The 15449-nt window shown below is 46.9% G+C and overlaps 1 long non-coding RNA gene across 1 annotated transcript in view; it reads left to right on the top strand.

Moving 5' to 3' along the window:
- Nucleotides 1–1884, top strand: part of LOC106728275 — a 6215-nt gene extending 4331 nt beyond the window's left edge. Inside the window, exon 3 of the long non-coding RNA XR_001364554.1 lies at nucleotides 1355–1884. This is a non-coding gene — a long non-coding RNA (uncharacterized LOC106728275). The remainder of the gene's footprint in view (nucleotides 1–1354) is intronic.
- Nucleotides 1885–15449: the final 13565 nt, after the last annotated feature.

Here is a 15449-nt window from a genome sequence, read left to right as displayed (position 1 = left end):
CTCCCCTATCGGCCCTACTCTGTGCGTGACAGGGGGGAGCTCCCCAACCCCCTGATGGGCCCTGCTCTGTGCGTGACAGGGGGTGGCGCCGCAACCTCCCTATCAACCCTGCCTTGAGTGTGACAGGGGGCGGTGCCCCAACCCCCCAATCGGCCCTGCTCTGAGCCCGACCAGGGGCTGCACCTAGGGATTGGGCCTGCCCTCTGCCACCCGGGAGCGGGCCTAAGCCAGCAGGTCATTATCTCCTGAGGGGTCCCAGACTGTGAGAGGGCACAAGTGAGGCTGAGGGACACCCCCCCTCCCCCCACCACCAGTGCACAAATTTTTGTGCACCGGGCCTCTAGTCTAGTATAATGTCCCTTCTGCTTGAAGGACTTTTGTCAACATTTCTTATAGTACAGGTCTGCTGCTGATGAATTCTTTCACATTTTTTAAGTGTTTTTGTTGATTTTAGAGAGAGAGCAAGGGAGAGGAAGAGAGATAGAAACATCAACGAGAGAAAAACATTAACATCAATCTGCTGCCTCCTGCATGCCACCCACTGGGATTGAGCCCACACCCAGGCATGTGCCCTGACCAGGGTCGAACCGAGTGACCTCTTGGTGCATAGGTTGATGCTCAACCACTGAGCCACACCAGCCAGGCTGAATTCTTTCACATTTTGTCTGAAGAAGTTTTCATTTCACCTTAGTTTTTTAAAAATACTTTTGTTGGGTATAGAATTCTAGGCTGACAATTTTTCTTTCAGTATTGTAAAGATGTTGCTCCATTAACTTCTGGCTTTCATTGTGGTAAAAAAAAAATTTACTGTCATTTTTATCTTTGTTTCTTTGTACATAAAATGTCTTTTTTCTCTGGGTGCTTTTAAGATATTTTACTTAGCACTGGATTTAAGCAATTTTATTATAATATGCTTTAGTATAGTTCAGTTTCTTGTGTTAGGGGCTCACTGAGCATCTTAGATCTGTGGGCTTATAGTTTTTTATCAATCTTGGAATATATTTGACCATTATTTCTTCAAACGTATTTTCTGCCCTCCCTCTTTTTCTGGGACTCCAAATATACATAGGCCCTCAGAAGTTTTCTCACAGATCACTGGTGCTCTGTTCTTTTTTTCTTTCCTCAGTCTTTTTTTCCCGTGTTTCTTGTGTGTGTGTGTGTGTGTGTGTGTGTGTGTGTGTGTGTGTATTTACATTTATTTATTAAATTAATACCATTCAGGGATTAATTCTGGCAGAAAAGAAGGAAGACTCAGATTGCTTATATAAATTTATTAACGAATCTTAGCATTGAGATTTGTATTGATAAATCTGTTGATTCTGGTTACATATATTCATTTTCTACCTTTTTGTAGATTCAAAAGGGCAGTACAAGAAGTGGAATCCTAAGAATGGTATCCCTGAGCTCCAGCCTATGGAATGAAACAATGACATCTGTTTATCAGTACCTTGGTTTTCAAGTTCAAAAAATTTACCCTGTCCATGATAACTGGAACACTGCCTGCTTTGTCATTCTGCTTTTATTTATGTTTACAGTAGTATCGTTAGTGGTGCTGGCTTTCCTTTATGAAGTGCTTGCCTGCTGCTGAATTTTGTTTAGAGCAAGATGATCCTCCATGTTCTAGCTTTGCTTTCTTCTTCTTCAATGGTGATAATGTTGATGCCTCAGAAGATACTGAACGTTTTTCTACTACAGGAGTGGAAAGAGCTCGTTTTTCAAACAGCTCCCCTTCTCTCAAAAGGCTTGGATTCATAATGTTTATGCCAGTGGTTGGACCCTGTTCGGTCTCCACTTTCGGTCCTCGGGTATCAGGGTTCTCTCCTGCGAGTCTTCCGTAGATTATTTAGGGAGTTTTTCTGTGTTTTAGTTGTAATTCCAATTTGTTCTTGGGAGCATCCGTGCAGCATCCACTTACTCTGCCGCCACTTTTTTCTGTCCATGATAACTGGAACACTGCCTGCTTTGTCATTCTGCTTTTATTTATGTTTACAGTAGTATCGTTAGTGGTGCTGGCTTTCCTTTATGAAGTGCTTGCCTGCTGCTGAATTTTGTTTAGAGCAAGATGATCCTCCATGTTCTAGCTTTGCTTTCTTCTTCTTCGATGGTGATAATGTTGATGCCTCAGAAGATACTGAACGTTTTTCTACTACAGGAGTGGAAAGAGCTCGTTTTTCAAACAGCTCCCCTTCTCTCAAAAGGCTTGGATTCATAATGTTTATGCCAGTGGTTGGACCCTGTTCGGTCTCCACTTTCGGTCCTCGGGTATCAGGGTTCTCTCCTGCGAGTCTTCCGTAGATTATTTAGGGAGTTTTTCTGTGTTTTAGTTGTAATTCCAATTTGTTCTTGGGAGCATGTCCGTGCAGCATCCACTTACTCTGCCGCCACTTTTAATCTTCCTGTGTTTCATTTTGGATAGTCTCCATGACGGTATCACCAAGTTCACTAATGTTTTCTTTTTCAGTGTCTAAGCTGATGTTAATCACATTCAGTGCTCTTTAAAAATATTTCGCATTATATTTTTCATCTCTATAAGTTAGACTTGGATCTTTTTTATATCTCCCATGCCTGTACTTAACATGCTCAATCTTTCTTTTACTTTCTTGAACATATAACTTTTTTTTTAATGTCTTTGTCTATTAATGTCCTTGTTCTAACATCTGTGTCATTTCTGGGTTTGCTTCCATTGATGGATTGATCGGTTTTCCTTGTTATGGGTCATATTTTGCTGATTATTTGCTTGCCTGGTGATTTTGGACTGAATGGCAAACATTGTGAATTTTACCTTGGTGGGTGCTGGGTATTTTTGTATTTCTATAAATACTCTTGAGCTATGTTCTGGGACACAGTAAAGTTACATGGAAACAGTATGATTATTCGGAGTCTCACTTTTAAGCTTTGCTAGTTGGGACCAGAATATCAACTACTCAAGAACTAATCCGCTACTGAGGTAATCCCCTTCTGAGTACTCCATCTGAAGCCTTGTGATGTATGAGGTTTGCCATTCTGGCTAATGGGAACATAAACTGTTCTTGGCCTCGTGTGAGCTCCAAGAATTATTTCCTCTGCTTTTGTGTGGTTGTTTCCCTAAGTAGTTTCATTACAAAATGCTCTGAGCAGTACTCAGCTAAAGACTCAAGGGAACCCTCTGCAGATTCCTGGGTATCTTTCTCCCCCACCCATCTAACCCTACAACCTCCTCTCTCTTCCTTCCTCTCTCCACCTCTCACTCCTCTCTGGTACTCTGCCTTGAAAACTCTAGCTGCCATGACCTCAATGGACTACTTGCTCCATCTCTTCAACTCAGAGAAACTGTTGGACCCCACCTGGGTTCCTCGTCTTTGTGCTGCAGCCTTGAAACTCTCAAGGCAGTACACTGAGGCGGCCACAGGGCTCATTCATTTGTTTCCCCTCCCTTGAGGATCACTGTCCTGTGCTGTCTGATGCCAGAACTATTGCTTCATATACAACTTTTTCATTGCTCCAGATGGGAGGGTAAACTCCACCCCTGTTATTCCATCTTTGCCAGAAACTGAATGTAGCCTGGGCAACTTCCGCTTAACTTTATATATTCCACTCAGGACCCTGCTTCCAGAATTTTCCCCTATACCCCACCATCATCTCCACCACTCCCAGTTGGACACCCCTCCAGAGGGAGCTTATAATAACTATGAGTTTGATTATCATTCATGAGTCTCTCTGCAGGGCCTCTATGTTGCTTCCTAGTCTGGGAGCTCATTTGGGGCAGGATCGTGTCTACACATCTTTGTATCCTCCCCGGTGTCTGGCACACAGTAGGTGCTGAATTAAAGCTTTAGGATAATGAATAAAGAGAAATATATGGTCCCTTGGGCATCACCAGCTAGAACTAAACAACAATATGGCCATACCCGTAACTGGTGTGCGCTGTTAGGCCTGCCATACATGGTGGCACGAGCACTGACAGCTGTCCTCTGGCACTTCCCTCTCCCTGAGCTGAGTCGGCAGGATCCAGAGCGCTCCCAAGAATGTGGTTTTAAATATCCTGACCTTGACGATTCCAAGGCCTTTGATGGAGGGTGTGAGGCCCTGAGACACATGAGTCACACAAGGTGCCAGCAAAGTGTAACTGCTTCACCGAGGCTCCCAGAACACTCCCTGCCCTGAGGTGGTCGAAGGAGGAAAATAAACATGGAGGAGCCTAATAAACACTCTCTCCAACGTTTGGCACATCCCTCACCCCCACAGATGTGCCCAGAACTCTCTGGCTGAACAGGGGGCACTGACAGGAGATCCTGGGCATGTTCCACTACCAGCTCAGTGTCTGGGGAAGGCTGCCCCAGTCGGTGCAAAGCAGGATCAAGAAGAATCAAGGAGCAGGGGAGCAGGGACGCAGGCAGGCCAGTCTCTGGAATCACAGCCTGCATGCTTCCCAAACCCTTGGCTCTGGAGACCCATGCCTCTCGGGTCTAGTAGACAAGGCCTGCAGAGCTCCTGTTCTGTGCCCTACACACTGCTAGATACCGTGAGGACAATGCAGTCCTGCTGCCAGTCCTTAAGGAATTTAATCATTTCCCTGAAGGCTACGTATGTCTCCCAAAGTGGGGTTCCCTATCACCTACATGTGACTCACCAGGGACATTAATTAATAATGCAGATTCCCCAGCCCAATCCCAGATAGAAAGAATCATATTCTTTGGGGATAAAGCCCAAGAATTGGTACTTTTAATAAACTTCTTATATACATAAAAGTATAAGAATTACTGCTCTAGTGTATCCCTATGAGGACTGATTCACTGTGTTTAGGGACCTAAGATTTGCCAGGAGTTAAAAAACCTGGCCAGCCCTAACCTATTTGGTTCATTGGTTACAGCGTTGGCCCACAGACCCAAAGGTCTCAGGTTTGATTCCCAGTCAAGGACATGTACCTTGGTTGCAGGTTCGATTCCTGGCTCAGGGCATGCAGGAGGCAACTAGTCAATGTGTCTCTCTCACATTGACATTTCTCTCTATCTCTCTCCTCCCTCTCTTCTACTCTCTCTCTAAAGGTCAATGGAAAAAATATCCTGAGGTGAAGATGTATAAAAAAGTCTGGCCATTGTCACCAAAGAAACCTAGAGTTTCTTTGACACTATAAGTCCCTTGGTGGGCTTCCAGTCTATTTGCTGCTGGTGGATTCTATGAGCTAGAATATAAAACCAGGAAAGGGCTGGGGAGCAAGATGCATCTATATCTGTCTTATCTCATACAATGTATTCCCCTATCCCTATTTCTGCTTATACTGATACTGGAGGCCCGATGCACAAAATTCGTGCACTGGGGGAGGGGAGTCCCTCAGCCTGGCCTGTGCCCTCTCACAGTCTGGGACCCCTCAGGGGATGTCCGACTGCCGGCTTGTGGCTGGGTGGCCTTCTGTTGATGCACAGCCTGCTGCCTGAGCTTCAGCAGCTGCTGCATGTGCACAGGCTGGGCCACCACGGTCTGTCCTGTGAACACCATCGAGTGGGTGAGTCAAGCACAGAGGCAGCCTCACCCTGAGTTCCCTGCACTTCCCTGAGTCACTGAGTTATTCAGACTGACTTCCTTCTACAGAGAACGGCACCCGGGATCGGGCCTAAGCAGGCAGTTGGATATCCTTCTCGCAGTCCGGGACCCCTCAGGGGATGTAGCAGTGCGCCAAGTGGCAGGCAGCCAGGGAGGAGCCCGAATTAGGGCGGGCACCACGCTGCTGCGCTCATCCCGGCCCGCTGCGCCTGCTGCCGCTGCTGCGGAGTCATGAGAGGCTCCCGCCATGGCAGCTGTGCTCGCCAGCCATGAGCCTGGCTTCTGGGTGAGCGGTGCTCCCTCTGTGGGAGCGCACTGACCACCAGGGGACAGCTCCTGCATTGAGTGTCTGCCCCCTGGTGGTCAGTGCGCATCATAGCGACCGGTCTTTCCACCGTAACAGTCGCTTAGGCTTTTATTATACAGATATCTAGAGGCAAAGTTTCCAGGGTTTTCTAATCCTGCCAGTTTCCAGAATATCATCCATCTTTGTTTTGTCTGTTTGCTTGCTTAATCCTCACCTGAGGATATTTTTCTCCACTGATTTTTAGAGAGAGTAGAAAAGAAGAGGAGAGAAAAAAGAGAGAAACATCTATGTGAGAGAGACACATCGACTGGTTGCCTCCTGCACGCACCCCAACCAGGCCTGGGATCGAACCTGCAACCCAGGTATGTGCCCTTGACCAGAAATCTAACCCTCAACACTTTGGTGCGAGGGCCAACACTCTAACCACTGAGCAATACCAGCCAGGGCCAGAATATCAGCCAATTTTGATCATAGGCAGGAAGGGCTTCTTGTAGCTAAGCTATGTTTTCTTCCTTTTCTGTCTTTGGGTAGGCTAGTTTGAGAATAAGTTTTCCTTTTACAGTACTTTACTAGTAGCAACAAGGAGCCAGCCCAATCTAACACTAAATATCTCTACTAAGTAATGTACTGCTACAGCCATAGTAGGCACATGATCTGCATCCCAACAGGAAACTGAATAACTAGATGTATTAGATTGCCAGTTTTTCAACCCAAGATATAGGGGTTCTTACTGCCCTTCCTCTTACCTCCTTGGTTGAATCAATTCCATGTTTTAGGTCCTGCCTTTTAAAAAAAAAATAGTTTTTATTGATTTTTTTAGATAGAAAGGAAGGGAGAGGGAGAGAGAGAAACATTGATGAGAGGGAAATATTGATCAGCTGCCTCCTGCATGCTCCCTCCTAGGGATTGAGCCCATAACCTGGGCATGTGCCCTGATGGAGAATCGAACCAGTGACCTCTTGGTGAATGGGATGACTCACAATTCACTAAACCACACTGGCTGGGCTAGGGCCTGCCTCTTGAAACCCCCCACTCGTGGTACTAATTTCTGTACTAGTTAAGATTCTTTAGGTTAGAATAAACAAAAATTCAACTCACTGATTAAATAACAAAAATAATTTATGGGCTCACAGTGCTCTAAAGTCCAGAGAAAGAGCTGGCTTTGAGCAAGGCTTGATCCAAGAGTTCATACAACTGTCACCAAGGACTCAGTTTCTCCCTCTCCTACTCAGCAGCCTTTCACAGTGGCTTCATCACCCTGTTTCATACAGTGGCCTTCAGGTTCCAGCACCTCCAGTCATAAAGTGGATACAGCAATTCCAGACTCAAACCCAATACCAGTGACTGTTTTACAAATCCAGAGACTCACATTTTCTCATTCATTTGAAAGTCAGGTGCTCGATCCTGTACCAACCACTGTGGCCGGAGGACTGGTTGGTTTAAGGATAGTTGAGATGAGAGCCCGTACCACCCAAATCCCATGGCTGGGAGTGGGTGACATAATCTAAGGGGAAACCTTGTCCTATGCAAGAAGGTAGGGAATGGCTACCGGTTAGGCCAGTGGTCGGCAAACTCATTAATCAACAGAGCCAAATATCAACAGTACAACAATTGAAATTTCTTTTGAGAGCCAAATTTTTAAACTTAAACTATATAGGTAGGTACATTGTTATTAACTTAATTAGGGTACTCCTAAGCTGGCCTTTGCTAAAAACGTCCTCAATCTGATTGAGGTATGTTCGCTGAGGTCGACCCCTTCCAACTCTCCCATCCACACTCGTCTTGTATACTTGTTTCGTCTATCTCCTTTCCGAAAACCGACTTCTGCACATGGGCCACGAAGTTTCAATCGTACGTGCACGCCCGCACGTGGTATTTTGTGGAAGAGCCACACTCAAGGGGCCAAAGAGCCGCCTGTGGCTCTCGAGCCGCGGTTGGCCGACCACTGAGTTAGACAACTGACAAGGAGTTTATAAACAACTGGAAAGGAAAACAGAGACCCACACGGTGTTACCAAAGGGAGGTCAGCACTGATACAGAAATGGGGAGAACATTAACCAAGGGAATAAAAGAAGGTGGACTAACACCTGGAGAAATTTAGGGAGGTTTCTGGAAAGAGGAACAGGTACTTTCCAGGGAGATAAGGAGGCAAAGGATGAAGGAGGGCGGTTCAGGCAGAGATAAAAGCATGCCTGAGGGCAAGGAAGCTAAGAAAGTCTGGCATATTCAGGGCACTCCAGTCCTGCTGGAGAATAAAGGGGGAGGGAAAAGCTGGAAGAGAGAGGGATGCCAGCAGATGGGGATGGACAGGTAGGCAAGGGCCAAGCCATGAAAGGCCCCAGAGCCACACTGTAGATTTATTAGTATGAAATTATCAGGTAGGTGACAGGGAGCTTTTGGAGAGAATCTGAACAGAGGAATGACAGGAGACTTCTATCAGAACAAAGATTCTGGCGACGGAGTAGAGGATATGTTGGAGGGGTGTTAGATCCCAGACTTGGTCATACCCATTTCCCCATCTCTGTGAATGGCATTATAATCCTCTATCTGTGGTAATCATTAGTGCTATTCCCCCACTATGTCCAGCCCACTGCCCATCACTTTCCTGCCCCTTTGACATGAGGAAAAGCCACAAGACTTGTTTTGGCTAAAGAACACCAAGCACTAATTTTAAGGGATTTGCCACATCCCTTTTCTTATCTCAAGTGATTATGAAAGTGTGTACCAAGAATCATGTATCAATCTGTGATAGATATGGAGCAAGAAGAAGTAAATCTTTGTTGTATTAAGCCACTGAGATTTAGAGTTTGTTGCTGCAGCATGACGTAACCCATCCTAACTAATGCACCCCCATCTGCCAAGCCAGAAACCTGGGCATCATCACAGACTTCTTCCTTGCTCTCACTCCACACCTCCATGTCTTTCTGAGTCTACCTTTACATCTCTCTCCAATTAATCTATTTTTCTTCCTCACATCTGCCACTGGCCAGTCCAGAACATCATCCTCTCTTGTCTGGCCAACTGCTTCTCCAAACTGCTGTCTCTTTTTGTAATCTCATGTGATCCACTAGTTTTTTTTTTCCATACTTAAGCCAAAGCGATCTTACTAAAACAAAGATTCGATCTCATCACTCTCTTGTTTTAAATTCTTCAGGCTTCCCATTTCCTTTAGAATACAGTCAATACTTGTTAATAAAGTTTGCAGGATGCTGCATGATCTGGTCATTGCTTATCTTCAATCTCTCTCTCTCTTCTCTTCCTCACACTTCAAATGAACTGACCTTTCTTCCGGGTCTTAAATTTGCCACGCTCTTCCTCAGCTTTGACACATGCTTTCCTCTCTTTGCCTGGCTAATTCCTACTCAACCCTCCGAATTCGTCTTAGATGTCACTTCTTCCTGAAAGCTTTCCCTGAGCCCCTAGTACTGAGTTAGATACCCTCTATATCCTCCCTTGTGCTTACAGCACCTTGAACTTCTCATAGTTATGTCATTTGTTTGGTGTCACTGGTACTTAATAAAAGATAGAAAGATCATCATCAAGGTCCTCAAGAAATGACCACCTGAACTAAAGGGGTGGCTGCAGAGACAAACAAGGAAGAGGTGATTAGTGAAACATTTAGAATGACTCCCATGTCCCAGCCACAGGTAATAGAGGGATATCAATGTCACAGTGAGGTTGTAGATTCTATCATGAAGGTGACAGGAGCTGCAGCAGACAATTTTAGGTGCCCTGCGGTACATGCCCTGGGCGGCAGCTGCAGCAGACAGTCCCCCAGCACTAACGGCATCCCTCCTCAGTGGCCACCACATCTCTGGCTTTCTGCCAGATGAAGCCTGGGGAGCTCCCTCAGCCAGCGTGCAGGGCAGCCCAGAAATAACGGGAGGTTAATGTTCCTGGCACAACCTTCAAAAAGTGGGGACCAGCCCTGGCTGGTTTGGCTCAGTAGAAAGAGTGTCAGCCTGCGGACTGAAGGGTCCCTGGTCCGATTCTGGTCAGGGGCACATGCCCAGGTTGCAGGCTCCATACCAGTGGGAGGCGTGCAGGAGGCAGCCGATCAATGATTCTCTCTCATCATTGATGTTTCTATTTCTCTCTCTCCTCTCCCTTCTCTCTGAAATCAATAAAAAAAAATATTTTTTAAGAAAGTGGGGACCAGAGACCTTGGCATAGATACCCTAAGCTCCTGCTCTTCTGCAGGACAATTTGAGATTCGTTCTACCCCGCTCCTCGGGGCCCAGGCAGATTGAGTTCACAGCAGTAGCCACACTCTTCGTGGCTTTTCCTCATTCCCTGCCTCACTCTCCTTGTTCCCCCCACTCCTGCTTCCCAGGATCACCTCCCAGAAACCACATCCAAGCCTCAGGCCTGCTTTCATCCCACACGGGAGTCACTGAAGACATCTGACAGGAAACAAGAGGAGAAGAGGTGGAAGGGAAGTGTGGGGCAATGCCAGTGCCTTAACCGCCATGTTTACTGTGAGGTGCCCGTGGGACCGGAGGGATATAACCTCTGCTAGACCTACAGTGGCTTTTTGCCTTTATTTGCCACTGCTGGCCTCTCTCTCTTTGACATGCTTTATGGACACAGTACTTCTCTGGTTTTCCTCCTATGTTCCTGGCTACTACTTTCAATTTCTTTTGTAAAAATGAAGTTGATGGTGTTGAAGCTGGGTGATGGACACTAGGCAGTTGTGGTTGTATTTTATACTGTTCTATACTTTCCAAAATACTTTTTAAAAACTTTTTATTTATTGATTTGAAAGAGAGAGAGATTTGTTGTTCCACTTATTTATGCATTCACTGGCTGATTCTTATATGTGGCCTGACTGGGGACTGAACTCACAACCTTGGTGAATCAGCACAATGCTCTAGCCAACTGAGCTACCCAGCCAGGGCCCAAAATACTTTTTAAGAATACATTTTAATTAAAAAAAAAACATTTTAAAATGGGTTTCTCTTCTCCGTCTACCCCAGTTCTCAAATGTGTGCACAGCATTCACAGGCGTCACCTGAGATCCTATTAGAAGCTGGCTCACCTTGGCCGGCTTGACCTGCCCTGCTGTTTTTCTGAACTCATCTCACACCACGCTACCTTGTGCGGACATAGCTCTGGCCACACTGGCCTTGCTTCTCATCCTCAAACACACTCATCAGTGACCTATGACCTTTGCGCTTGCGCAGCCACAAAGGACAGATGCCACTACATGATCTCCGCTCAGATGCCACCCCCTCGAAGCATCGCTCTAAAACAGCGCAAGCAAAGCGCACACACAAGCTCTATCCCGCTGACCTGTTTTAGTGTCTTATCAGGATCCGAAATTATCTGTTTACTTCCATTTTGTCCACTAGCTCCATCTCGCCTAGCACTCCTGGAAGGTGCTCCTGTTCACTGCTCTCTCCCAACTCCTGGCATATTCAAATTGCGCAGTAAATATTTGTTGAATGCATGAATAGATATATGCCTGCAGAATTCAGGAGAGAGCGAGCTGGGGGTGTAGACTTGGGAGCTGGCATCACAACAGTAACAGTTGCAACCATGTCATGAATTGGTTTGCCCAGAGAGTGGGTGGAAGTGCGGGAAACCGGAATAGAATCCCGGAGATCATCTACAGGGAGGAGAAGAAAAAGGAGCCTGAGGGAAGCAAGGAGATGTGGCCAGAGAGGCTGCGAGAAGCACTGGAGGGGACACCAGGGCGGAAGACAGTGCAGGAGCGGGAAGTGGGGGACAGACAGAGGACGAAAGCATCGGAGAGAACCATGCCCTTGGATGCTGGTCACTAGGAGATCACAAGTGAGCATCCAGTTCCAGTAAAATGAGGGGCAACTGGCAACCAGTGAAAGTCATTGGGTCCATGCCCTGGCCTCCCGCCATTTGGGGGACAGTTCCGATGTCCCTCAGACGGTCCCCAACAGGATCGAGCCCCAGTGGAACAAGGTCAGAAGTACACCCTCTATCAGCTTGTCTTCCTGTCCTGCTGCATTCTCCCTACTCCCTTCTCTCTACTGCCTCTCCCCTGCTTCTTGCAGTCCCTTCCATTAGCCTGAATCCTCGGGCTCTGCTTCCTGGGAAATCCAAACCGGAGCAGATCTTTCATTTCTCTTCTCTCTTTCTGTTTTTCGAGGAGGGAAGGAGCCTTTCCCTTACATCTCATTGACCGGAGGTTCCCGTGCCTGTGTGTACACTAATCATAACCACAAGGGAAGGGGGTTATTATGACTGGCTTAGACCCCTCATGACCCATTCCCTGGGGCTGGGCATACCATCCATTGAGAACATAAAGCCAGATCCTGGCTCCATTTCCAAACCATCACTATTCCCAGGACTAAGTACGTGGGGGCCTCCACAGCGATGGCACATCTTTTGTTGTTGCTGTTCATTCTCACCCGAGGATATTTCTTTCCATTGAGAGTGGAAGACGGGGGGAGGGGAGAGAGAGAGAGAGAGAGAGAGAGAGAGAGAGAGAGAGAGAGAGAGAAGAGATACATTGATAGGTTGCCTCCTGCCTGCACCCCAACCTGGGTGGGTCAGGGATTGAACTTGCAACCCAGGTACATGCCCTTGACTGGGAATCGAACCCGTGACCCTCTGGTGTGCAGGCTGACACTCTAACCATTGAGCCACACCAGGCCAGGGTGGCACATCTTAACCCCTGCACACACTCCCCCTGCACCAACCAGAGCGCCATATTGCTGGGTGCTCAGTTTATACCTCTGCTCTGCAGGGCACGGTGCTAAGTGCTGGGGACCAAAATGCAAAGACCATAAGATAGGATGCCTGACCTGAAGGGCTGTATCACCTAGACGCATTGCATACACAGGACTATAATGCAAAAGTACAGAGAACAGCACAGTTAAACAGTTAATTCTAAATCAGGGAGGGAAGAATTATCAGTCAGGGTAGACTAGGCCATACTAAAGAAACAAACAACCCCTTGGATTTATTTATCCCACATGACACAGCCTCATGGTGGACAGGAGGTTCTACTGCTTGGCATCATTTTCATACCAGAACCCAGTCTGGTGAAGCAGCCAATATCTGGATATTGCTGAGCCAGAGGGAGAGAGCTCAGGAGGGTTTTGAATTAGCAATTGATTCTTGGCTCAGAAGTAAAATGTATGACTTCCACTTACAACCCATTGGCTAAAACTGGTCATGTGGCTCAAATCCACCTCAGAGAGCCAGGAAGCGAGATTCTACCATATGTCAGAAGGCAGAGAGGCAGGGATATTTGGTGTAAAAACTTCCAGAAATCACGAAGGAAGAATAACATTTGCACCGAGCTTTGAAAAAAAATGTTAGTCTTCAATAGATGAAGTTAGGGGCAAGGGAGGAGGGCCTGCCTGATAGAGAGCTTTATAAACGCAGTCCCAGAGGCTGGCTAGTGTGACCGAAGCCAGGCTTCATGAGGGGGCAGAGGTGGGGCTGGGATTGAACTGGGCAAGAAGGCTGAGTTTAGACTGTGAGGGCTTTGAATATCACGATAAGGATGTATACTCTAATAGATTTTTGGCAATAGGAAGCTGCCAAAAGGTTTTAAGCAGGTAAGTAACATGATTTGATCAGGTTGTTGTTGTTTTTAAAATATATTTTATTGATTTTGAGAGGGAGAGGGAGAGAGAGATAGAAACATCAATGATGAGAATCATGGATCAGCTGCCTCCTGCACGCCCCCTACTGGGGATTAAGCCCGCAACCCAGGCATGTGCCCTGACCGGGAACTGAACCATGACCTTCTGGTTCATAGGTTGATGCTCAACCACTGAGCAACGCTGGCTGTGCATGGGTTGTTGTTGTGTTTTTGTTTTTGTTTTTTTAGGAAAGTAACTTTTGGCAACAGAATAAGAAGGAAATTGGAAAGACCAAAGGCTAGGAGGCTATAGGAAGCTGTTGTCATAGTCCAGGCAAGCCATGAGGAGGAAATGAGACATGGGAGGGGCTAGAGGAGGACATTGAGGAAGAGACAGATGGGAGAGACACTTCCTATCCAGAAAAGATACTGCCTATTTTTAAAAAATATTTTTTAATTGATTTCAGAGAAGAAGGAAGAGGGAGAGAGAGATAGAAACATCAATGGTGAGAGAGAATGATTGCTAGGCTGCCTCTTGCACACTCCGCCCTGGGAAAGAGCCTGCAACCTGGGCATGTGCCCTGTCCGGGAATCGAACCTTGACCTCCTGGTTCATAGGTCTACGCTCAACCACTGAGCTATGCTGGCAGGGCTCCAGTACATTCTTTAAAAGCAAATCCTAGTTACCGTATCATTTAATCTGTAATTTCTACAGTATGTGATAAAGACTCTTTTACCCGTAATTACAATGCCATTGTCATACCGAAATAAATGAACAATAATTACTTAAGATTATCATATATCCAGTCATTAGCAACATTTCCTTCATGGTCTCTCATTTTTCCCGAGTTGGTTCATTTGAATCCAAACACCATCCACACATTCCACTCGGTTCTCCGTCTTCCTCTCCCTTGTCATTTACTAACTGAGGATTCTGGGTCATTTGTTCTACAGAATTCCCCACATTCTAAATTTTGCTGATGGAATACCCCTGCTGACATTTGACATGCTTGCCTTCCTCCTGCATTTCCTGTGAACTGGTGGCTGGGCCTAATGCTTCCCTCCTTTGAACAGCAGCAGAGGGGCAAAAAGGGAAGGGGGAAGCGGGCCATTTTTGCACAACACCTACTATGTGCCAGACACTGTGTAGGTTCTTTACAAAGATGATCTCACGTAACCCTCAGCACCACCCTTTGAGGAGAGTACTCGTTATCACTAGTCTGACAGATGAGGAAACTAGGACTCACTCTAACCCAGTGGTTCCCAACCTTCCTAATGCCGCGACCCTTTAATACAGTTACTCACGTTGTGGGGTCCCCCAATTTCATTGTTACAAATTGAACATAATTAAAGCATAGTGATTAATCACAAAAACAATATGTAATTATATATGTGTTTTCCAATGGTCTTAGGCGACCCCTGTGAAAGGGTCGTTTGACCCCCAAAGGGGTCACGACCCACAGGTTGAGAACCGCTGCTCTAACCTGTCCAACCTCACGAAGCCAGAAACTGCAGGGGCTGGGGTTGGGATCTGGCTCTGATGCCAAAGCCCCTTCTCTTTTCACTGCCCCGGGGTGGGGAAGGGCTTGGCACATGAGTGGCAGTGCTAGGAAGAAAGCCCAGCGAGCCCGACTCCTAACACAACTTCAGTGTTAATACTAAATATTGAGATTGACATACATCACAAGGACCTGAGCCATAAATGCTGCACCACTGTCCCCATTTTACGGGAGAGAAACTGAGGCCCAGAAAGGGGAAGCGGCTTGCCCGGGCACTGCACTTGGTGAGCAGAGCCAAGATTCACCCCCAAGTTCGTCCCACGTGGCCTCTCCTGGTGGATGGCTCCAACTCTCCCAGGGGCCTCAGGGGGGTGAGTATGGGTGCTGGGACAGGAACCGGCGGGCGGTTTTCCTGGATGGAGTCTTGGCCCGGAGCGGATCTATTCCTCTCTGCCAAGTTCCCCAACCACGGACGGCATACACACAGCTCACAGCAGTGAGGCGGCCAGGGAGGGCCAGCCCATGCCCGGCCCCATCCATCTTGGTGGCATGG

The sequence above is a fragment of the Myotis brandtii genome, unplaced genomic scaffold, assembly GCF_000412655.1.
Source record: "Myotis brandtii unplaced genomic scaffold, ASM41265v1 scaffold581, whole genome shotgun sequence".
In the NCBI taxonomy this organism is placed as follows: domain Eukaryota; kingdom Metazoa; phylum Chordata; class Mammalia; order Chiroptera; family Vespertilionidae; genus Myotis; species Myotis brandtii.
Note: the sequence above shows the minus strand (reverse complement) of the source record. Positions and strands in the feature narration are given on the sequence as shown.